The following is a 26,742-nucleotide window of genomic DNA, read 5'->3' on the forward strand; positions in this document are numbered from 1 at the left end:
TAATTGTGCAGATTTAGCTTTGTTTTAAATAAAGAAATACTTGGCATGAATAAAATTATTTTCCCCCTATAAGTCTTTGTTTAATTGTCATGATTGTTATATTTAAAAAAAAATGTGAAGAATTTATCTATCTTTTAAATAAAGAAATACTTGACATAAATAAATGTCCTGTACTACAGTGAAAATACAGCATAACTTTTCAGTGCATATAAGAAAGTAAACATGACCATCGAAGTTAACCAATCAAATTCTCTCCCCCTTTTTTCCCTGCAGAATAGAGTATATTTTTATTGCTTTGAAACATCCAAGAAACATGTTTACGACTCAAAAAAACTTTTCTGCAATGAAATGGAGGGTTAATTTCAAACAACTGTCAAATTAAATGGAATATAAACAAAGATCAACCCTTTTTTGCATGAAACTGAATGTACTATGTTTTGGTAGTATGGTTATAAATCAATAACCATAGTTTGTGTCTTTGATGACTTTTATATTTCATTTTATATAAAATAAATTTAAAATATATTTATATTTCAAATATAAAATTTGAGTGTTTTTCTGTATCATGTGTATTGAAAAAGAATGATATTAGGAAATTTTTTTTAAATCATTTTCTTTCTGTGAAGACTTGATACCAAGCATTGTACAGTAATATTGAAGAATTTCTCATCTATTTTATAGTTTTGTAAAATTAATGCAAGATTTGTTTGAATAGACCAGATGTTTACACAGGTGTTAATGGAGCTTCCTCTATAATGCTCTACTTTCCTTATTATAAACGTGCTATAGATTTGATTGACATCTTAATGGATCATGATAATTATTGTCACATAAACTGCTGAGAAGAGCCTACTTAAAAAGCTCCAAGCATCCTCCGAGCATGCTCAGAGCTTCCTCGTAAGAATAAATCTATGATCCCTAAGTGGTTCAAATATATGCCTGTTGAGACTAAAATTACATGCAGATTTTTCACTGAAAAGTGAAAAAACTTTGTATTAGACCATACTGTCTTTAAAAAAGTTTCAGTATGCATTTTTAAATGTAAATACAATGCATGTGCTATGGCCTAAATTAACCCTGAATTATTTTCAGTGTTATTTGGCCTAAGACCATTTAATACTAATATGATATGCTATTTGTAATTTTCTTTCCATTTAAAGTATATTTTGTACATATGGAAGGATTATTTGTAACAAAAAAACTTCACAAATTTTAAATTGCTGAAAAAGATTACATCTTCATGCAAGGCCCCCCTTCATTCGAAAACCTTTATTTTAAGGCACAGACTCATAATTTTGACTTTTGAATAATTTTTATACATCTGATACATCAAATGAGTATTCTTTTGCTTTAAATACATGACACATTTAAAATTAGGGCATTTAAAAGGTATTTTTTGCAATATTTAAATGTTTAAAGCCCCAAATGTTGATAGTTGAAATTCTTCAATTTTAACGTCAAAATTTAACAACCAAAGTTGAATATACATGTGGTCATTTTGTCTATAATATATATCTTATTGCCATGAAACTTGGTCTTTTAATTTAGTAAGCTTTGGTCATACCAAGTTTTATTAAGATTGGTTAAGTCTTTCTATCCTATTAGATAAGAACACAGTTATCGTCCTTGGATTTTTCGGTGTCTACAAATATAGACCCTAGTGTGAACAGTGTATTACTTTCAATATTTTCATACAACTTTAAAAATTTATTTCTTCATTTTTTTATGCCTTAAAGAGGAAGTATGGGGATGAAATTACACTGTAAAAAAAACTTTGTATCATGAATGGTACAGCTGAAAAAGATTAAAAGTTAGTATGTCTGAAGCTGTCAAAAGAATTCCAGACCTGCTTAACATGAAATTGTTCATATTTTGAGTAAGAGCTGATGAAGTTTTCTATAAATTTGATATAAATTGTCCCAAAAGACCTCAATGTATTTAAATAAAATAGATTATTTTAATAATCAAATGTCATTTTCATGGCAAATTACGACAATAAGCATGACTTACGATATCATTGAGCAACTTCATGCGCAGACAGCGCGAAAATTTAAACCCCCAAACTACCTTAAGCCAAAAACTGCATTATACCCCTATGTTCTATTTTGAGCCATGGCGGCCATGTTTTTTGACAAACCAGAAAATAAAACACAAACCTTATTCAAGATACCCTAAGGGTCATTCATCTTAAGTTTGGTTGGAATTGGTTCTGTAGTTTTAGAGGGGAAGATGTTTGAAATAGTTTACAACGAGGGACGACGACGACGCCAAGTGATGACAAAAGCTCACATATTCTTCGGAAAGGTGAGCTAAAAAGGGATATAATATAATATAAATAATAACAGTTTGTTACATTTTTACTTCCACTGAAATTAGCACAAGAGGCTACAATGATGAAATCATACATCTGAACATTACAAAGTCATTAATGATATACATTGTTCTTCATTTTCTCATTTTGTATTCAGTTTGGATGATTACAATTGCAACAAGCTAATAACGTCTTTGTATTACACTAGTATCCTACAACAGATGAAATCACTAGAATAAACCTATCTGACAGTGATACTGTACTCTGATACAGTCATTTTAAAATGAATAAAATGCTCCGCTGGGGCGCAGCTTGATACGACCGCAGAGGTCGAACCCTGAACAGTTGTGGCAAGTATGGACACAACATTCAAGCTTGATACAGCACTGAATTGGGATTGTAATTAAATATTAGACACAGCATAGGTTTCTGACACAGAATGAAAGTGGTCTTAGAACTTAAATTTTTTCAATTTGCCTATTTAAACCATATCATTATTATTTGCTTTATATATAAATCAGAAATAACCCAATTTAAAATAAAAAAATTTAAAGAAAAAAAAAGGAAAACCCCCCCCCCCCCCCCCCAAATTTTTTGAACCCCCTTATGATTCATCACCCCAAAACTAAATCCCAACCTTCCCTTTGTGGTATGGTACCTTGCAGTACAATTTCAGAGAGATCCATACACTTGAACACAAGTTATTGTCTGGAAACTAGAAAAATGCTTGTTTTTTGGCCCCTTTTTGGCCCCAAATTCCTAAACATTTAGGGCAATTACCCCCAAACTCAAACCCAGCTTTCCCTTTGTGATATGGAACCTTGCAGTACAATTTCATAAAGATCCATACACTTACACACAAAGTTATTGTCCTGAAACTAGAAAAATGCTTGTTTTTTTGCCCTTTTATGGCCCCTAATTACTAAAATTTTGAGGGAATTACCCCCATAATCAATCCCAGCCTTCCCTTTGTGGTATGGTACCTTGCAGTACAATTTCAGAGAGATCCATACACTTGAACACAAGTTTTTGTCTGGAAACTAGAAAAATGCTTATTTTTGGCCCCTTTTTCCTAAAATTTTTGGGCAATTACCCCCAAACTCACTTCCAGCATTCCCTTTGTGATATGGAACCTTGTAGTACAATTTCATAAAGATCCATACCCTTACACACAAGTTATTGTCCTGAAACTAGAAAAATGCTTGTTTTTTTGCCCTTTTATGGCCCCTAATTACTAAAATTTTGAGGGAATTACCCCCAAAATCAATCCCAGCCTTCCCTTTGTGGTATGGTACCTTGCGGTACAATTTCATAGAGATCCATACACTTGAACACAAGTTATTGTCTGGAAACTAGAAAAATGCTTATTTTTGGCCCCTTTTTGGCCCCTTTTTCCTAAAATTTTTGGGCAATTATCCCCAAACTCAATTCCAGCTTTCCCTTTGTGATATGGAACCTTGTAGTACAATTTCATAAAGATCCATACACTTACACACAAGTTATTGTCATGAAACTAGAAAAATGCTAGCTTTTTGCCCCTTTTCGGCCCCTAATTCCTAAAATTACCCCCAAAATCAATCACAGCATTCCCTTTGTGATATGGAACCTTGTGATACAATGTCAGAGAGATCCATAGACTTACACACAAGTTATTGTCATGAAACTAGAAAAATGCTTGTTTTTTGCCCCTTTTTGGCCCCTAATTCCTAAAATTTGGAGGCAATTACCCCAAAATCAATCCCAGCATTCGGTTTGTGATATGGAACCTTGTGGTACAATGTCAGAGAGATCCATACTCTTACACACAAGTTATGTCTGGAAGTTACAAAAATGCATTTTGTTGGCCCCTAATTCCTTAACTGTTGGTACCATAACCCCCAAAATCAACCCCCACCTTCCTTTTGTGGTATTGAACCTTATGGTAAAATTTCATTGAGATCCATTCACTTAAACTAAAGTTAGAGTGAGAAAACTAATGTATCTTCGGACGACGACGCCAACGTCATACCAATATACGACCACAAAAATTTTGTTGCGGTCATATAAAACATAACCTTAATGATCAACTTATCTACAAGAATGTGTAGAAAGATAACTTTGGTCAATTGTTCAAAAAATAATTAGAATTGACATCAACCATTGTCAACATACTAAGTGTTGATTTTCATTTCATTTTGTTCAATATGATCCAGATTCTGATCCTGATCCTTTGTGTGATGATTTTGGTGTTGCTAAGATCTCCTCATCAGATGGCAGCTGTAAAAAAAATAAAAAAAAATTGTTTATATCATACAATGAAAATTCAACATTCGAAGATTTCAAAATGATGATGGAAGGCTGTTTAATGTCAAACATATTTTACGAGTAATAGATCTCACCTTTAGCTATCATATGTCATATGAAATATCTCCACTCCTTACATATTTTTATAAATAAATGGTGTACTGATACATTATATGCAACAGAAAAGCGTCTATGTGAACAAAAATTTCCAAGAAGAAACTAATATTGGAGCGGCATGCGGGCCAAAAATATGCAGAAACTTTTATTGAAAAGTCAATTTCTCCAAAACAGGAGCAGGAAAATCCAAAGAACTAGGAAACAAATTGGTGTGGCCTAAGATAAAAAATCTAAATATAATTTGCACAACTTCGTGTACTGTAGAAGGATCTGGGCAAGTTTGGTTGACATCTGTTGTTAAAGAGTTGCAAATTAACAATGTGTTGCCTACAATAACTCAAGACTCAAGACCCCCCCCCCCCCCCCCCCAAAAAAAAACCAAACAAAAATATTACCTCTCCTGCACTACTAGACTTTTCTTCTTCACTTTCTTTTTTCTTTTGTTCCTTCTTTCCCTTTTCCTTTCCTTTTTTCTTTCCTTCCTTAGGTTTTGATTTTTCTTTCTTTATTTTTTTCTTCAGTGGGGCATCTGAGTCTGAGCTAGAACCACTTGAGATGTATTCTTTGCTCTTATAATTCCCTCCGTTCCAGCTTTAGTATCAACAGCCTTCTTTGGACTGGATTTCTGAGATTTCTTCTTTTTACTACTACCTGATCTGTTAAAAAAAATAGGAGACAGATTCGTAAAAATAAATTTGCTTGATTCTGACTCCTAGATGTTTATTTCAAGTGTATTTTATTGTCACGTGATGATTTATCTGAATAAATATTGTTTACACACATAAAATACAATACTTTTTATTTTCATACTTCTTCCTTTTAAAACAAGTGAAACTGCGAGCTACTGCTCACTGATGATACCCCCACCCAAATACTTGACAGTAAACAGGAAGTTATTGAGTTGAGTTATACTGTGTAAAGCGTTTTTAGATTCATCACTCAACAACTTCCTGTTTACCGAATATGTAATGTAGTTCCTGAGAAAGATGTGACAAAAATATTCAAGGGTCGGACGGACAGATGGACTGAGGGATGGACCAATGGATGGATGGACAGACAGACAGACAGACAGACAGACAGACAGACAGAGGTATAACAGTATACCCCCCTTTTTTTTATACCAAGGCAGAGTATAATAATACTGATTGACATGGTACACTATATATAAAAAAAGATGTGGCATGATAGCTATAGATTGTTACCCCTTTTTCAAAGTGCCTTCCCAGGGTATCATATATGTTTTAGTGAAACAGCCCTTATGTGTCGTGTTTTTTAACTAATTTTGTGTCACGTGACAACTTTTCCTATTTTATAAGAGAACTTACTTGCTATCTTCATGTCAAGTGACAACTTTGCCCATTTTAAACGAGAACTTACTTGCTATCTTCTCTTCAAGACACAACTTTGGCCATTTTAAACGAGAACTTACTTGCTATCTTCTCTTCAAGTGACAACTTTGGCCATTTTAAACGAGAACTTACTTGCTATCTTTATGTCAAGTGACAACTTTGCCCATTTAAACGAGAACTTACTTGCTTTCTTCATGTCAAGTGATACCTTTGCCCATTTTATACGAGAACTTACTTGCTTTCTTCATGTCAAGTGATACCTTTGCCCATTTTATACGAGAACTTACTTGCTATCTTCTCCTTCATTTTCCTCACCACTGCCTGCCTGAGGTTTATTTTTCAGATATTCCTCCATAGCAACATTATATTCTTCCTTTGCTTTCAGAAATTTTTGCTCCCATTCCTACAAAAGTTCAAACAGATATACGTAGCAGATATTAATAAACTGTTAACACAGAAAAACACCTTGTCTGTGTGACAAGAGACTTACCCCTTAGTATTGCATCTGTGACTTTTGTACAAGTGAGAAAAAAATAAATCATCAAACAATTTACAAAAAAATATTTTTAATAAACTATAGGAAATCTGAAATTTCACCAAAATTCATCATTATTTATTTCAATTTTTTAAGATTGGAACAGAATGACATGAAGTACCAATCTACAATTCTAATTGATTTTTTCTTGTGCTTCAAAACTGAAAATACAAGAGGGCCAGTATGTAGAAGTTATGTTAACTTAAATTTTTTTTTGAAAAACTTGTCTCCATGAATTCATAATTATAAAGGTTATCCAGAAATTTCTTCAACAGCAATCCATAGTGTATACTATATTTCCCTTAGCTATGATAGCAATCTTGAATTTCAGATCAAACCACTGATTATTTCAATGGTGGAAAAACAATATTGTAAACTTACTCCTATTTTGCAAATCAAATCCCCTAGTTTCATTAGCAATTAATAATGCAGGGGGGAACCTTAGCGTCATTGTTGTAGTGCTAAGGGACATTGTTCACAATCAGTAGTGTAATAAAATATTTGAAGTTGGAAAAAAAAAGCAAACTTACTCCTCGTTCACTAGCATCCATAGCTCTCCAAAGTTCTCCGCCTTTCTTGGTTATATCTGTGAGGGAAGCATCAGGGTTTTTCTCTTTGATATCATTTCTGTTTGTACTGAACCACATCATATATGATGTCATTGGCCTCTAAGGTTTGTTTGGGTCAACATCTTTCTTCTGCTTCTTCTTCTTTCTTGTTGAACCTTCTTTCTGCATATGAAGAAAAGAAAAAGTTTGTGACAATTCTATTCCTTTCTATTCAAAGATTGTTTGTATGCTTGATTTTTTTTTGTTAACATCCAGTATGGTATTGAAATCATAAAGTCTCTATTCATATATTTTTTTTAATTTTGCATGTTATTTTTTCAGTTACTATGGATTCATTTATTTTTCTTGGGCACCAATTTTTGTGGTGTTCAAAAAGTCTGCAAACAAGCATTTAGAAAATTTAAAGTGTTCTTTGTTGAACATTAGATTTCTTGATTCACCTGGATCAACGAAATCCACGAAAATTGGTATCCCACGAATAATCATAAATTTACAGTAATTTAGATTTAAAAGTGCTTGTCCAAGACCGGGAAGTCGTACAAATATTTTACCACAGTTTTTGCAGTTTTCGACTTCTTTTCCTTTTCCTTCTTTTCTTTCTGTTGTTTCTTTTTCTCTGCCCTCTTTTCTTTAGCTTCTTCGTCTTGCTCCCCATCTTCACTGGCATTGTCTCCCCCTGAATCATACTCGTAGTCAGTTTCACTATCTGAGGTTGTTGGTGGATTGCTGTCATATCTACAAAATTTACATGATTTTTACTCTCATATCCACAAAACGTATATATTTTGACAAATGGTGACTGGGGATTGCAAATATGGTAATCTACCATCTGCTATTAAAAGTAAAAACTATGATGGGCATATCAATTATCTATGCAAGATATATACATACACAATAATGTAAGGACAGACGGAGAAAATTAAATCTTACTACCAAAGGAAAGGTGCTACAACATTAATTCTTTACTAATTTCTGCCTTACACAAATATTTCCCTCCTTTTCAACTGCTACAAGAGATATTGAGCAATTAAAAAGAACAGCTTTTGTATCAAGTTTAAATCATTGACAGAAGGATCAATAATTGTATTTCAACAAAAAATAGTAATAAAACATTATGAAGAAAATCGAAGTAAAAAAAAGAGGTGGAAGAAACCAAGGAGATATTCATAACTCAGAAGTCAAAAAGAATCTGACAACGTCTTGAAAAAACACAAAAGATGAAGAAAGGGCAGACAATTCCGCAGAACACTACACAGAAAAACTAAATTGCAACACACCACCACTAAAGTCAAGACTTTTCATAACAGTTAAAAGTAGTAATAGCTGTTGCAGTATGCAGCCACTAATTAGGTACTCTTATATACATGAAAACTCCAAACATTTTTACCCTTGGACTGTACAGAATCACCACTATAACCTTCTGATATTTAACTATGTCATAGACCAGCATAACTACTTAAATTTTTAATTTTCAATGGCGTCCTCGCTACTGCAACATGATTTATACTTACTCTTCAGCCACTTCACTACCACTCTCACCAGGGTTGAACGATTCATCTGAAAAACGTAAAAATATCTTTAAACCTTTTCATTTAAGATTTCTTACTTATATTCAGGCAACACAAAATTATGCATTCAAATATTTGAACAGCAGTGTCTTATCTTATATAAACATCAATCACTTGTTTCGTATTCCAAGTATATAAAAAAATCAATGGACTATTGCTTTAAATACAATGGATGTGGCCGGGTTGGAAAGGATTCTCTTGTGTTTGTTTGTACAGTATTCCTGTCAAGTAGTGTTGTCATTTTAGCAGTATTTAACATTGCCATAAAACCAGGTTCAACCCACCATTTTTTCTTTAAATCTCTGTACCATGTCAGGAATGTTGCAGTTGTTATCATATAGTTCATTTCTATGTATGTTGGCATTTGTTTTTGTTGCTGTTCAGTGTTTCTGTTGTTTTGTTGTTTTCAACTTATAGTTGATGTGTCTCCCTTGGTTTTAGTTTGTAACCTGGATTTGTTTTCTCTTAATTGATGTATGACTGTTGAACAGATGTATACTACTGTTGCCTTTATTTCTACAAAATCTCCCCACAACCAATAGTTTATTTGTAATTTTGCATACATCAAATAAACATACAAACACAACTGAATGACAATGTCCAAAATTGTAACTTCTCTTCCTACCTTCAACAAATAATTCTAATGGAACAGGCCTTAGTTATTTAAATCCAACAATTTACCTGAGCTGTCACTATCGTCATCCTCATCTCCACTGAATCTGTCTTTACCCTCCTGTTTCATACGTTCTAAGTAATGAACAATATTTACCTGAGCTGTCACTATTGTCATCCTCATCCCCACTGAACTTGTCTTTACCCTCCTGTTTCATACGTTCTAAGTAATGAACAATATTTACTTGAGCTGTCACTATCGTCATCCTCGTCTCCACTGAATCTGTCTTTACCCTGCTGTTTCATACGTTCTAAGTAATGAACAATATTTACCCGAGCTGTCACTATTGTCATCCTCGTCTCCACTGACCCTGTCTTTACCCTCCTGTTTCGTACGTTCTAAGTAATGAACAATATTTACCTGAGCTGTCACTATCGTCATCCTCGTCTCCACTGAATCTGTCTTTACCCTGCTGTTTCATACGTTCTAAGTAATGAAACAATATTTACCTGAGCTGTCACTATTGTCATCCTCATCTCCACTGAATCTGTCTTTACCCTCCTGTTTCATACGTTCTAAGTAATGAACAATATTTACCTGAGCTGTCACTATTGTCATCCTCGTCTCCACTGACCCTGTCTTTACCTCCCTGTTTCATACGTTTTAAGTAATAAACAACATTTACCTGAGCTGTCACTATCGTCATCCTCGTCTCCACTGACCCTGTCTTTACCCTCCTGTTTCATATGTTCTCAGTAATGATCAATATTTACCTGAGCTGTCACTATCGTCATCCTCGTCTCCACTGACCCTGTCTTTACCCTCCTGTTTCATATGTTCTCAGTAATGATCAATATTTACCTGAGCTGTCACTATTGTCATCCTCGTCTCCACTGACCCTGTCTTTACCCTCCTGTTTCATACGTTCTAAGTAATGAACAATATTTACCTGAGCTGTCACTATCGTCATCCTCGTCTCCACTGAATCTGTCTTTACCCTCCTGTTTCATACGTTCTAAGTAATGAACAATATTTACCTGAGCTGTCACTATCGTCATCCTCGTCTCCACTGAATCTGTCTTTACCCTCCTGTTTCATACGTTCTAAGTAATGAACAATATTTACCTGAGCTGTCACTATTGTCATCCTCGTCTCCACTGAATCTGTCTTTACCCTCCTGTTTCATACGTTCTAAGTAATGAACAATATTTACCTGAGCTGTCACTATTGTCATCCTCGTCTCCACTGAATCTGTCTTTACCCTCCTGTTTCATACGTTCTAAGTAATGAACAATATTTACCTGAGCTGTCACTATCGTCATCCTCGTCTCCACTGAATCTGTCTTTACCCTCCTGTTTCATACGTTCTAAGTAACGAGCAATATTTACCTGAGCTGTCACTATCGTCATCCTCATCCCCACTGAACCTGTCTTTACCCTCCTGTTTCATACGTTCAAAGTAATGATCTGTGTTTGTTTCTTCTTCATCAATCAGAGGCCAAAATATCCTCATCACATTTCTGTTTCTGTAACATAAAAATAAATTTTCATTTAACGGAAATATAAAACTTTGGAATATTACAGAATATTTCATCAGATTTTTACTTATACTGATTTCCATTAGGGAAGCAGGAACCTTTACCCTTCAAACATGCACAACCTTAAATTCCTCAAACATAAAGTAAGGCTAAATAAAATAATATGTGTGTTTCCTATTACATCTTTGAAAAAAATACGGTAGGTAGGTAGAGAATTTTTTGTTTATTTTACATTGAGTCTATGGGAGAGAATTTCTGACTTTAACAGTGCTTATTGAAAAATGACCAAAAAAACTATAAGGTACATGTAGGCTATTTCTAAGCTTAAAATATAGGGTAGGTAGGGAAATAGGAAACACATGTATTATTTTTTTTGGCCTAAGGACTGTTTCAAATTTACATTTAGATCATTTTGTACACAAATATAGCAAATGAAAAATTTTGCCTGGCTTCTATATACCTCTGATTTGTTAAAATACATTCGTTTAAGCCAGTATAGTGACCTCAGAAGAATAAAATTTTAAATCATTTATTTTCGCACACGATTTCCAGTGTTAAAATAATATGTACACATTTCGTGATTTCTACATTTTTTGAAACTTTTTTCTTTGATCTATTCTATAGAAAATGTCAAATATCTCCAACTATGATGTATTTATAATAATGACATTGTATATAGCTTACAAGTATTATATTGTATGTATGTCATGTATATGTTTTAATTACTGGAAATAAAAAAATCAAAATTAAAAAAAAAAAAATGTGGATAGTGTCCACATGTGGACACAGATGATGCCCCCGCTTGCATATCATATAGTTATAAAGAGACTTAACTGAAGAACGATAAAAGTGACGCTACCCAAATTTGAACTTGATCTGAGTTTTGTGGTAATAAGCATTGTGTGTAAGTCTCATAACATTTGGTTGAGGCTAACTTAAGTAGAGAACAGAAACTAAAAATTCAGCAATTTTTCTATTTGTAAACACCCATAACTCTAGAACAGTTGTGTATAAGTTTTACAACATTTGGTTGAGACAAACTAAAAAATTCAGCAATTTTTATGTTTATAAAGGGACATAACTCTAGAATGGTAAAAGTGTTGCCAACTAATTTCGTACTTAATCTGTATTATGTAGTAATAAGCATTGTGTATAAGTTTCATAACATTTGGTTGAGGCAAACTCAAGTTAGAGAACTGAAACAAAAAATTGTACTTGATCCTTACTGAGTTTTGTGGTAATGAATATTGTGTATAGGTTTCATAATGTTTGGCTGGCGAAAACTTCAGTTTCAGAATGGAAACTAAAAAAATTTGCAATCTTTCTATTTATAAAGGGGCATAACTCAATAATGGTTAAAGTGACACTACCCAAATTCAACTTGATCTGTGTTTTATCAGTGGAAGTCAAAATTAAACATTGCATTGTATAAAGCATTGATTGTAGTTGATCCAACTATAATCATGGTCAAAGGAAGATAACTCCAATTTTAAAAATATATTATATAAACTTGATATTTAGAAGAAAATAAAAATTTTGCAATTTTTCCTTTTATAAAGGGGCATAACTCTAGATCGGTTAAAGTGACACCACCAAAATTCAAACTTGATCTGTGTTTTGTGGTAATAAGCATTGTGTATAAGTTTCATAACATTTGGTTGAGGCAAACTTAAGTTAGAGAACGGAAACTAAAAATTTTGCAATATTTCCTTTTATAAAGGGGCATAACTCTAGATCGGTTAAAGTGGAACCACCAAAATTCAAACTTGATCTGTGTTTTGTGGTAATAAGCATTGTGTATAAGTTTCATAACATTTGGTTGAGGCAAACTCAAGTTAGAGAACGGAAACCAATTTCGGGACGTACGGACGGACGGACGTACGTACGTACAGACGGACAAGGGTAAAACTTAATGCCCCCTCCGCTACGGCGGGGGCATACAAATCGTGATTTCTTACACCAAACATATTTGAGTTTCATTTTTCCAAGGCCTGAATCTGATCTGCCTTTAAAGTCAATATACTTGAAGAGATATTTGTATGATATTTTTCTATTCATCACAAAATTATTGTGGAAATAAATTCCTGTAGAAAATTTCCCCAATTACAGTATACATGGATGTATCTTACCGATTTGCCTCCAATTTTTTTAACAGACAGTTTCTTCTGTGAAACAAAATCATACAGTTTGCCATATTCATCTCTACAAAATAAAAATATAACACTTATTAAACTTTAAACTCAAAAAAGAAATTACAAATCATATTACCAGTATGTGCAAATAAACTCATCATAAATACCAGGATAGAAATTTTGTATTTGGCTAGACACACGTTTCGTCTACAAAAGACTCATCAGTGACGCTCGAATAAAAAAATGCTAAAAAAGGCCAAATAAAGTATGAAGTTGAAGAGCATTGAGGACCAAAATTTCCTAAAAGTTTTGCCAGATACAGCTAAGGTAATCTATTCCTGGGGTAGAAAAGCCTTAGTATTTCAAAAATTCAAAGTTTTGTAAATAGTTAATTTATAATTATGACCAGACCATATCAATGATAAGTCATGTCAACACAGAAATCAACAGTTCTTACAAGAAAACACTGTACCAGTATAAAGTCAACAAGTCTGCCAACAACTACTGACATATTTGCTATTAAAAGATTAACTCCAGTCATTTTCTGGATAGCCAAACACCACTGCATGTAGTAGTAGTTGCAAGAAATGAAACCAAGCAAGCACTGAGTCAAAGTCATAAACCATTTTTTTGCTAGTGATTCCTTTTTTTTTTTATGTAAGTTCACAATGTAGGCAGCCAGGGTTCAATCCCACAACTTCCAACACTCTAGGTGAACAAATTTCCAAGAGACCACCAAGACAGTTTCATAATTTCAAGATTAAAACCTACTTTTCTATACCAACAAAGTTGTAAGTTGTCCCAGATTTAGTCTCCACATCAAAGTCAAAAGATCTGGTATTCTCAGCACTTCTGGCAAAGTTAATATTACCGATTTCATCAAATCTGATATGCATTGGCGGTTTATGTACGAAGATAAAACCTCTTTCTATGGGATACAGGAAACCAGTCGCAGCCTTGTATGAACAGCCTATGGCCTGGGCACCAGAATTCCTACAAAATATCAAGTATACAACTTTGAAGATACTATTTTATATCCCAATCATAAGTAACTGTGAATATCAGTTTTAATCATGTACAAAATTTACAATTCAGAACATCTTTACTGTTAAATGAAGCTGACTTTCAAGACTATAATGAGTGGTTGTCATTGGTTCATGTCTGTCGTATTTATTTTTCTTAGCAGTATTGTTTATAAATTAGGCTGTTAGTTTTCTTGTTTGAATTGTTTCCCATTTTTAATATTTAAGCATTTTATAGATGACTATATGGTCTCTTTGTTGTAGGCTGTACAATTGTGTATATCCACATCATTTTAACTCTGGTGGATAGTTGTCTCATTGAAAATCATAGCACATCAAATTACCTTTATTCTAAAAATGCTTTTTTGTATGTAATTTTTTTTCTATTAAAGCAAATATACAAATCAATAGAAAGAATTATTTAACAAGAACATTTTTAAATTATCTTTAACCACAGTTCAGTTTACTAATTATAAACATACGATTTAAATGTCCCTGGTAGAGTTATTTTTCTCGTTGTGACAGACTTGAAAATTCTGCTGACCAATTCAAACTCTGGTCCGGACATTTCTTTCTGTAACTTTCCAATTCTTCTCTAAAATTCAATAACATTATTCTCGCATTTGATAGGACAAGTAATATTATCTAATTGGAAGTTTTTGCTATTAATTTTGGGAATTTTTTAAATTGTATTTCCGTGGAATAAACTATTTGTTATTGAAGGAATGAACTCTTTTATTTGAAATTATTTGATTGTTTGCAAATCGTAAATTGATTGTGAGATATGATAAAAATTGAATTTGCACAAAATAATACCAGAAATTTACTAGTATATGAAATAGCAATTTCCATAAGAATTTGTCACCTTTAGCTTTGAGTTTTTACCAAATACATATTTGCAACTTTTCTTTCAGATAATTCTTGCTGTTGTTTTTACTCTTTTTTCAAATATACTGGTCCTTTGGGCATAGTTTGCCTCTCTGAAAATATGTAGACTATAACAAAAACTAAAGGGGCAAGTGAGAAAAGATATTCAAATAAAAAGAATCCAGTTGTTTCAGTGTTATCATTTCTTTCACAAAATCAAGTTTCCATTTTTAAGTAAAATATACATTATATACATAAGTGCTAACATTTGACTACATAATAATACTTACTACAAAGAAAACCTGTCTTCCATCTTTGTGTGGGAGTAAAAACAATCGTAATACAGTGGTGTATGGTATCTTATAATCAAATGTTTTACCATGAAGCTGAAGGAAAGTCCCGTATATCTTAATATCATAACGACCTCTGAAAATACAATAAGGCAGTTTTAAACCATAGTATTTACCTTTTTTTTTTAACTTTTGAATGAAAACAATGAAAATGTGATAAAGGGTACAATAAATAAACAGCTGCGCCATGAGCGCATGATACGTCCGTGGCTTTTTCAATAAAGTTCAATAACTTCTCAATGTTATTTATATCAGAAATTTATAAAAAAACTAAAGGGAGGTTATCTTAATAGATATAAATCAGTCATCAAAGTTTAATGAAAACTGCTCTAAGCACTTTAAGGATATTGTCCAAAAACTTGAAAATCACCACTTTTTCATGAATAAAATCTTATATAACTCAGAAACGTTAAATCTTAAATTTATAAAAATCAAAAGGGAGCTTACAACAATAGATATTAACAATTTACCAAAGTTTCATAAAAAATGCTGAAAGCATTTTTTAGTTATTGTCCGAAAACTGGAAAATCCCCCTTTTTGTAATGAATAAAACCCCATAAATCAGAAACATATCGTCTAAAATTTATAAAAATCAAAAGAAAGCTCATGTCGATAGAAATAAACAATTCACCAAAGTTTCTTGCATATTGGTGAAATTTTTTTTGAGTTATTGTCCGAAAACTGGAAAATCCCCCCTTTTTTAATGAATAAACCCCCAAAACTCAAAAACGTTAAATCTGAAATTTATAAAAAACGAAAGGGAGCTCACGTCAATAAATATAAACAATTCACCAAAGTTTCATGCATATTCAGTCAGGGGTACTACTTGTACAAGTAATTTTTATTTACTTGAAGAAGTAAATATAAATATACTTATATAAGTAAATTTGTAGGATACTTATACAAGTGTATTTTATTCACTTGTATAGGTAAATAATTTTTTGGCTTAGTTATGTCCCTTAGACATTCAGATTTATTTACTTATATAATTTAAAAGTCATCCTATCTTCTTATCTTGAATTCTTAGGACTTCTTTGCTCTAATAGAATTTTAAATTGTCTGTCCTTTGCAGATGTCTTTACTTATTAATTTAGTGTAATTTCTATGGACAATGAAAATCTCATTTGTCTGTTATCTTCATTAAAGGCATGTTTTTACATCTCAAAACTTGAGAATTTTAGTGGGATTGTAAAAAAAATTTACTTATACAAGTAAATTTATGAGAAAATTAAGGGGAGATTATTCAAACATTTTTATTAACTTATATAAGTATATTTTTTTTACTTCTTCAAGTAAACAAGAGTGCACACGCTGAAATGTCTCGCCTTCTTTTCTAATCATTGATATTATGTTGATAGTCCTAAATATAAAGCTTTCTTACAACTGTCACATAAACTTAACATTAACCAAGAAAACTAAACATTGACCAATGAACCATGAAAATGAGGTCAAGGTCAGATGAACCATGCCAGGCAGGCATGTACTCCTAATAATTCTTCCATACAACAAATATAGTTGACCTATTGCTTATAGTTTAAGAAAAACAGACCAAAACACAAAAACTTAACACTGAGCAATGAACTGTGAAAATGAGGTCAAGGTCAAATAAAAACTGCGCGAATGACATAAAGATCATAAAATATTTCCATACACCAAATATAGTTGACCTATTGCATATAGTATTAGAAAAAAAGACCAAAACTCAAAATCCTAACTTTGACCACTGAACCATGAAAATGAGGCCAAGGTCAAATGACACCTGCCAGCTAGACATGTACATCATTAAATATTTCCATACACCAAATTTAGTTGACCTATTGCATACAGTATTAGGAAAACAGACCAAAACACAAAAACCTAACATAAGTAATGAACCATGAAAATGAGGTCAAGGTCAAATAAAACCTGCCAGACTGACATGTACATCATTAAATATTTCCATACACCAAATATAGTTGACCTACTGCATACATTATTAGGAAAACAGACCAAAACACAAAAACTTAACATTTAGCAATAAACCTTGAAAATGAGATCAAGGTCAAATAAAACATGCCAGACTGACATGTACATCGTAAAATATTTCCATACACCAAATATAGTTGACCTACTGCATACAGTATTAGAAAAACAAACCAAAACACAAAAACTTAACATTGAGCAATGAACCGTAAAAATGAGGTCAAGGTCAAATAAAACTTGCCAGACAGACATGAACATCGTACAATATTTTCATACACCAAATACAATTGACCTATTGCAAACAGTATTAGAAAAACAGACCAAAACACAAAAACTAAACTATGACCACTGAACCATGAAAATGAGGTCAAGGTCAGATGACACCTGCCAGTTTGACATGTACCCCTTACTATCATTACATACACCAAATATAGTAGACCTATTGCTTATAGTATCTCAGATATGGACTTGACCACGAAAACTTAACCTTGTTCACTGATCCATGAAATGAGGTCGAAGTCAAGTGAAAACTATCTGACGGGCATGAGGACCTTGCAAGGTACGCACATACCAAATATAGTTATCCTGTTACTTATAATAAGAGAGAATTTAACATTCCAAAAAATTTGAACTTTTTTTTCAAGTAATCACTGAACCATGAAAATGAGGTCAAGGACATTGTACATGTGACTGACGGAAACTTCGTAACATGAGGCATCTATATACAAAGTATGAAGCATCCAGGTCTTCCACCTTCTAAAATATAAAGCTTTTAAGAAGTTAGCTAACGCCGCCGGGGTAGCCGCCGGATCACTATCCCTGTCGAGCTTTCTGCGACAAAAGTCACAGGCTCGACAATAAAGATTACTTGTACAAGTAGTACCCCTGACTGATATTGGTTAAAGTGTTTTTGAGTTAATGTCCTACATGTTGACGACGGATGGACAGACAGACAGACGGTCAACGGTATACTATAATACGTCCCGTAAACGGGCGTATAAAAATTTTAAGAGTTTTTCACATTTAAGAAATTTTAAACAAATTTTAACAGCAAAAGACAAGTTTTAAGTCACCACTCCAAACAAGCAAGATTGATGCTTCACATTAATATGTTCTTCTACTTCATTCAAAATAAAAAAAAAATTATTGCGGGGTATTCAGCTGAATTTGCTCTGAATCATCATAGATCTGCCTTGGGATAACCTTATGACTTCAAGCAACAATTACTTTTTAACTATGACATGAAATGTTTTAAATTGTGATGCAATATTTTGTTTGAAAGTGTAAATAGTCCATATTTCAGTGGTAATATTACCTTGGTGTTAAGCACTGTACTTCACTGAGATTACAGATAGCATCCCCTGTAGCCTGTATAATGTCTGCTTTGTCTACAACTTGGTTGTAAAATTCCTGCAAGAATAATAATAGAAATTCTAATTTGACGTCCTTCTTTCACTTCGGAAACAAAGCCATGTTCCAATTACAATAAAACATGGGCTGCAAATGATTGATGTCACAATTGAAATTGCAACGTCAGTTGTATTTTGAACAACACTGGAGATCGAAATAGACATTTTTGCTGTTGTTGGTCGCTAGGAAATCAAATATAATCATTCTAAAAGTAAGTTTACCCATGTATGTTAATCATTCTAAAAGTAAGTTTACCCATGTATGTTAATCATTCTAAAAGTAAGTTTACCCATGTATGTTAATCATTTCATTGGCGAACTGTTGACTTTCTTACATAAAAATTTTTGGTTCATGAAATCAAAATAGCTGCCTTTCTAATGTGTATTATATAGGTCTGCCTCGAAGTACAAAGTACAAAAGTTCTTAATAATCCTATCAGAAACAAAATAATTTTATCATGGGTAGGCATTATAATTGTCAATACTTAACACCTTGCTGACGCTCATATAAACATATTCACAAATAATGCTTACCCATGTTAAAATGAGCATACAGCATGGCATGAAAGAATTATTTCTTTATGAAATCACAGATAACACACTGACAGTATAGATAATCATCATAAAGAAATATTTTGGTTTTGTTGTTTATTAACAAAGTTATCTATGTAATGCAAATTCACTGGTACATTTTAAATGCCTCAGTTTCCAGGAATGACCCCTTTGTCCAACCAAAACATATATGCTTTCATCCAATATTTGCCCTAAAGTTTGTCTAAGAAAAATAGGTTCCTTTTTTTTACTTTTTCTTCTTTTCAGTAAAAAGCTCCTCTTACAATTTCAGACTAACCCTTTGCATTAACAGGGTAGTAACAATTGCAAATTTTATGTGTAATTTGTTTCTCGATGGAGGCATTCAATACCTCCCCCACCTCAATCCACCTAAATCACCTACTGTTAAGTATACAAAAATATTCCATACCTGTTCAGTATCTTTTTCTGAATCTTTTGGGTCATTAGGTATATGAAATCAAATTCTAAAGAGTTCCCTGAAAAAAAAAATCAACATAAATAGTTGTTGGTTTTTATATTCAAATATCAATTGCAATATTTCTGCACGCCAAAAAAGTATATATAATTCTAAAACGAATAAAAAAAAATTGGACCAAAAAAAAAATATACCACAGATTTTTAAAAACATGATTTATCCTATATATAGTCAGTCTTAAGCTTGGTCTTCACGATAAACTTTTACAGCTACAGGGCCAATAATTTTTGGGAGGGATTTTGCAGATTTTGTTAAGAAATTCTTACAGGACTTGTAATTTTTTCTAGCCTGGGCTTGTCCCAGGTTAGAGGAAGACATAGCACTCATAAAAAGGTTTAACATGCCACATTCTGTATATGCCTGGCCTGTCCCAAGTCAGGAGTCTACAATTCAGTGGGTGTCTGTTGCTGTCTGATATCTCTTTATCCTTTGTTTTGTCAAATAAAAGGCCATTACTTTTTTTTGTTTTGCTCATTGTTGAAGGCCCTATGGTGACCTATAATTATCTAAAATACGCGTCATTTGGACAACATCTCATTATTCATATCATGCTCGAGCATGAACCCTGTAATGTGTAAATAAATGGAAAAGTAAGTTTAACTGAACAATATGATATTAGAATACAGGTATTCAACAGGCACTTTGCACTATTCCTCTTGTTATCAACAAAGTACATTTACAATGTATCTTTACCTTCAAATTTAGCAAGACCCCAATTCCATCCTTTGACAGAAACGTCTCTTTTTTCTAAACTCACACTGTAATACTTTGAAATGAAAGATGCAAGCTTCTCAAAGTCCTGAAAGAAAAAAAATATTTCAACATACAAAAGCAGCTGGGCTTTCTATAAATCTAATACCATTGTACTGGGTGCAGTAATTTTTGGTTCGATCATTTCTTTTTCTACTTTTTCCTGATCTTAGATACACTAGGCAGGTTTGGATACACATTAAGCAAAACAACTTATAAGTTCAGATAAAATAATGGACTACCTATATCAAGAAAATATTCTTAACACCCAAGCGATTGAACATAAACATACGAACACGTAAACCTTATATTGCTTTGTTTAATGTGTACATAAATGTGTTTTGTTACTTACCCAATATTTTGTACCCTCCCTTTTTTTTGGTCAAATTTGTTTGCTTTCCATTTTAGTTCAACTGCATTCAAGTTTAAGAAGAATTGATCATGTTGATTTTCTTGGCAATGATGCTCTGCAATGAGTGACTGTACATTCAGTCAGGGGTACTACTTGTACAAGTAATCTTTATTTACTTGAAGAAGTAAAAAAGATATACTTATATAAGTTAATTATACTGTTTGAATAATCTCCCCTTAATTTTCTCAAAAATTCACTTGTATACAGAACTATTCAAACGAACCAGCTCTCCCACACCCTACACCAAGGAAAATTTCGGAGTCACTCGGAGAAACTCCGATATTCCTCCCAAAATGTTGGGAGGAATCAGGAGTAATCTCTCCCAAAATCGTGTAAATGTTAATTGTGATAGCGAGCTCACTCCCAACACCAAGGAATTAATTGCCCTAATCCTACTTTAATCTATGCCAGCACACGACTGATAGGGCAATTGGATTACCTGATGTAATAAACAATTATATTTCCAGTCTACTGTACCAGTTTAAGTGTCAAACAAGTGTATAATTTTAAATGTCTTTTTATATTGGTTAAGTTTAACTTTTGTGTTAAAAATGAGTTAAAATATTTTCTTATTTCTTGCTTGCTAATCAAAAAATATATTTACCTAAATGGAATTGCTTGTTTAAAAAAAAAAACCAGACATTACCGAAAAAGGTTTATAAAATTTTGTGGAAAATGAGGAAAAAAACACGAAATTCTACATTCGGCATTTTCTTTTTACGATTATCTAATTCCTTGAAACAAATAAAAGATTTAAAAGCAAAATGTTGTTGTTAGTTCTTTCAATTGCATTAAAGTTTTATAAAAAAAACTATACTTGATTTTTTTCATCTGTAAACTAATATTCTATTTACGAAAAGGGACATACTTGTGTAAAAATAAACGGAAGCTACCGCTGATTAAATGTGAGCAGTTTAAAGAAAATTACGTGTCTCAAAGTTTTGTATATGCAAGTAAAAATGAAATTATTATTCACCATTTGTTATGCTTAATAAGTCTACGGCATTTTCTTTTTAATAGGTTAATAATACATTTTGGCTATAACAGGAATACTTCCACAGCTGCATTAACTCGTCTTTGCATAATATTTATTTACGCACAATGAATGTAAACTTGTGTGTTGTATTTTGGACAGTGATCTTAAAAGATTTTAAAAGAAATTAATTTGCGGTGGGAAGACAATTCTACGATACACATCTCAGTGATCAACAGTGTGTGGTTGAACTTGAACTTGACTTCGCTCACAATATTAAATGCTAAAAATAGCTAACATCAATTTTATCCACAGCACGAGATTTTATATGGCGGGAAATAATATCATGTACCAGTAAACTCAGGTGACCTCTCTGAACGACCGTGGGAAAATTCATTCAGGTTTATATAGTTGCTATGTATTAATGATTGACATTTTTGTGCGTTAGTATTGAGGCTCTAGAAGGTCCTTTTACAATTGATTAACCAGAATCTAAAATATAATCCTTTTCCGAATAAACGAACACATGTTTTCTTGAACTATTTTATTTTTTTATGTTTTATCAGTCAAAACAGGACGTAGACCTGAACATTAGTTATACGTCCATGGTCAACAATATTAATTTATTGTAGATGAAAACATGATGCATGTCGTTAAGTTGGGCGTTGGTAGATATCAGGCATGGGGATGATGGGGTAAATTACATTGCAATGTAATGCATTATATTACAATTACTTTGACAAAACCATGCATTAAATTACAATTACAATTACATGCATTTATCAAAGTAATGCATTAAATTACAATTACTTTTGCAAAGTAATGCATTGAATTACACATTACATTTTGTAAATTTTTGTATCAAGTGAATAGAAAAATCAAACATTTTGAAAAACAACATAAAGTCACAAAAGATTCTAGCATATGCATTAACTGTTCCATGTATTGAATTTAAGTAGACATGAAAAAGTTTATTCAATACGACTATTACATTTTTACATTATAAGGGTTTCGAAAGGTTTCATCCTTCATGCACATTCTATCAGGCCTGAACACTTTTAAATGATATTTCTGACTACCTGACTGTTTCACAAAACCCATCAAAGTTGATTGCTCTTCTATCTTTAGTTTTCATGTTTCAAGGTATACATCTCTGTGTTTTCTCTAAAAAGAAATTACAGAGATGAAGTTTAATACTTATTTTAACTTAATGTTAACTTTACTTTCATAAATATACATTTTTTTTTAATTTCAATCAAAATATTTACTGAGAATTTCTTTCCTAATTATATAATAAACATAGAGCGTAATCTATGACCAAGTGTCAAAATGGTGAAAAGATTGATTTTAAAACAAACTATTAAATTAGTGTTTTATGAAAATGTTCAATTATCTGTTATTTAATCATGACAAGGTATTCATTGATCTTTTGATCTTCGGACAACAATGGAACACTTTAACAGTAATGCTTTCCAAATATCAATCTTTTTATCCTGGAAAATGTATGAATAAAAGGAAATAAAACTAGAGGCTCTAAAGAGCCTGTGTCGCTCACCTTGGTATATGTGCATATTAAACAAAGGACAAAGATGGATTCATGACAAAATTGTGTTTTGGTGATGGTGATGTGTTTGTAGATCTTACTTTACTGAACATTCTTGCTGCTTACCAGAGTTCGCGAAAACTTATTTTGACCCGTCGGTCATGGGACCGACAAAGCATGATTATTTGTCAGTCCTACAAAATTTTAGCCAGTCCTACAAAATCTCTCAATTTTATCCTGAAAAAAAATTAATAACATATTTTATCGAAAAATAACTTTATTAATATTAGTTTTATTCTTCGCACCCACAGGCAAATTAACAATGAAAGACCAGTTCAGGTCTTCTGATTGTTCTTATTTAAAGTCATCTTCACTATCCATTTCATCATCTGAATCACTTTCTCGGCTGTTACAGTATTTGTTTGCTCCATTGTAGGGTTCAATCGACGATTGTTTGCCAGGGATGGCTCTATGGACAAATAAGTAGGCCATGTGTAGATCGACGCTTTGGTTTGTTTATAATAAATCTGTAAACCAGTACCGGAAATTGGCAGCGGATACATCTGATAACCGATGTAAACACTTATTGGAAACAGTTGCGGTACATCTAATAACCGATGTAAAAAAGTGCCAAAATATGCACTACAACGGCCGTTTTTACATCGGTCATTGGGACCGGCACTAGCCTTCAAAATACTGGTCCGAGCCTCATTTTGACCGACAGTACCGACAGGACCGACCATTTTCGTGAACTCTGGCTTACAATTATCTCTATCTATAATGAACTTGGCCCAGTTATTATAGTGGAAAATATTTTGTAAAAATTTACAAAAATTTACAAAATTTATGAAAAAATTGTAAAAAATTGACTATAAAGGGCAATAACTCCTTAAGGGGTCAATTGACAATTTTGGTCATGTTGACTTATTTGTAGATCTTACTTTGCTGTACATTATTGCTGTTTACAGTTTATCTCTATCTATAATAATATTCAAGATAATAACCAAAAGCTGCAAAATTTTCTTAAAATTACCAATTCAGGGGCAGCAACCCAACAACGTGTTGCCTGATTGGTATGAAAATTTCAGGGCAGATAGATCTTGACCTGATAATCAGTTATACCCAATGTCAGATTTACTCTAAATGCTTTGGTTTCAGAGATATAAGCCAAAATCTACATTTTACCCCTATGTTCTATTTTTAGCCATGTCGGCCATCTTGGTTCGCGGGCGGGGTCATCGGACACATTTTTTAAACTATATACCCTAATGATGATTGTGTAAAAGTTTGGTTAAATTTGTCTTAGTAGTTTCAGAGGAGAAGATTTTTGTAAAAGATTACAAAAATTTACGAAAAAATGGTTAAAAATTGACTATAAAGGGCAATAACTCCTTAAGGGGTCAACTGACCATTTTGGTCAAGTTGACTTAATTGTAGATCTTACTTTGCTGAACATTATTGCTGTTTACAGTTTATCTGTATATATAATAATATTCAAGATAATAACCAAAAACAACAAAATTTCATTAAAATTACCAATTCAGGGGCAGCAACCCAACAACGGGTTGTCAGATTCATCTGAAAATTTCAGGGCAGATAGATCTTGACCTGATAAACAATTTTACACCATGTCAGATTTGCTCTAAATGCTTTGGTTTCAGAGATATAAGCCAAAATCTACATTTTACCCCTACGTTCTATTTTTAGCCATGGCAGCCATCTTGGTTGGTTGACCGGATCACTGGACACATTTTTTAAACTAGATACCCCAATGATGATTGTGACCAAGTTTGGTTAAATTTGACCCAGTAGTTTCAGAGGAGAAGATTTTTGTAAAAGTTTACGGACGACGGACGACGGACGCAAAGTGATGAGAAAAGCTCACTTGACCTTTCAGGTCAGGTGAGCTAAAAAAGAACTCAATCTGATATACAGTGTTGTGTTTTTCCATCTAGTGATTTATGTAAAGTGTGAAAAATAAATAGAAAATAGAGAATCAACATTCAAATGATTATGTTCTTAGTTAATCAAGAAATCTTAAATTCTGCTTTAGTTAAATCTCCAACAATCTGTTAAAGATATATAGTATGTGAAAAAGTAATGCCATGTAATGCAATGTAATGCATGAAATTACATAACTTTCTGCTAATGAAATGCATTAAATTACAATTACATGTAATGCAAAAATTGCTGCATTACACATTACATGCAATTACTTGGTAAAATGTAATGCATTACCATGCATTACAATTACAAATTTGCATTACCCCATGCCTGGTAGATATCCTCTGTGAAAATTTGTAGATCGCTAAAATCCTGTCCGCTTATTTTTTCACATATTTTTTTCTTGTAGCATTTGGGTACACGATATAATTTCATTTTAATATTTTTCGTACATATATTTGATTTTTTTCATTTTGCCAAGGACTTTTAACGAGCAGAAAAAATACGAATTGCGATCATCCAATTTTATTTTAAATAATTAAAGATCAATAACAGAGATAAACGCATGATTTTTTTCCATATAATTAATTAAGTTGTGAATGTTGTGTTGTGCCTGGGCAGGGAATTTCTCTCAGTGTTTTGTTTTTATGAATAAAGGGCATGCATACAAAACTTATTCCCTTTGTTCAACAGAGTTGACACTTTACAGTTTATTTTCGGAATTCAAATAATTCAAGTCGGTCATGTACCGAGGTAGTGAAACATAATATTTAATTAACATTGCAAAATAAATATGCACCGGAAATTGCTTACTGAGTAAGTCATAAAAGATTCTAATTGTGGTAAAATCGTCTTTGTTGAAAGAACACAAAGTATGACCTGACCGGACTATAATAGAAATACAAAATAAGTTTTTTCTTCGTATTTTTATTCGTTTGTACGTTTTATTTCAAATGAAAATGACATGGGGCAAAAACATGTACGAATAATTATCTTATGCTGAATGATAATGTCACATCTTTATCTGTCAAAGAAAGGAAAACATTTGTTAAAATTTTAATACCGTGTTTTTAAAGCACACAGGTGCAATCAAGATCGATCAGATGTACATAGGTAAATAATCTGGCTAATCCGATTATGTTGTCACAGGGTTTAAGCTAGGATTTTGAGGGCTTTAGTCACTTTTGCATGAGATGAAAATCAACCTTATTTTGGGTAATAGCAAGGGACCAAGGATGTATACTACTAGCTATACATCTTTGTCAGACTTTGAAGGACTTATGCATGCTAGGCAGTTATTGCATGATTTGACTGATGTGGCACTTAAGTATAAAGATTATGATATAGGATCCGGAAATCTAGTTCTCAACTTTCACTTCAGTTTGTTTCAGTGGACATTCCTGACCAACAATCAAAGCACTGTAAGCGCTGTAGGCAGTTAACCAAA

General features: G+C 32.6%; 1 long non-coding RNA gene and 1 pseudogene across 1 annotated transcript; both read right to left on the minus strand.

Moving 5' to 3' along the window:
- Positions 1 to 19,652, minus strand: part of LOC127708303 (FACT complex subunit SSRP1-like) — a 39,912-nt pseudogene extending 20,260 nt beyond the window's left edge.
- On the minus strand, positions 4,461 to 6,286 carry LOC127710189 (uncharacterized). The gene is made up of 3 exons (XR_007986030.1): positions 6,244 to 6,286; positions 5,107 to 5,367; positions 4,461 to 4,567 (listed from the first exon to the last, which is right to left on the minus strand). It is a non-coding gene; the product is annotated as an uncharacterized LOC127710189 (long non-coding RNA).
- Positions 19,653 to 26,742: the final 7,090 nt, after the last annotated feature.

Source organism: Mytilus californianus, unplaced genomic scaffold (genome assembly GCF_021869535.1).
Source record: "Mytilus californianus isolate M0D057914Y unplaced genomic scaffold, xbMytCali1.0.p SCAF_7, whole genome shotgun sequence".
Classification (NCBI taxonomy): domain Eukaryota; kingdom Metazoa; phylum Mollusca; class Bivalvia; order Mytilida; family Mytilidae; genus Mytilus; species Mytilus californianus.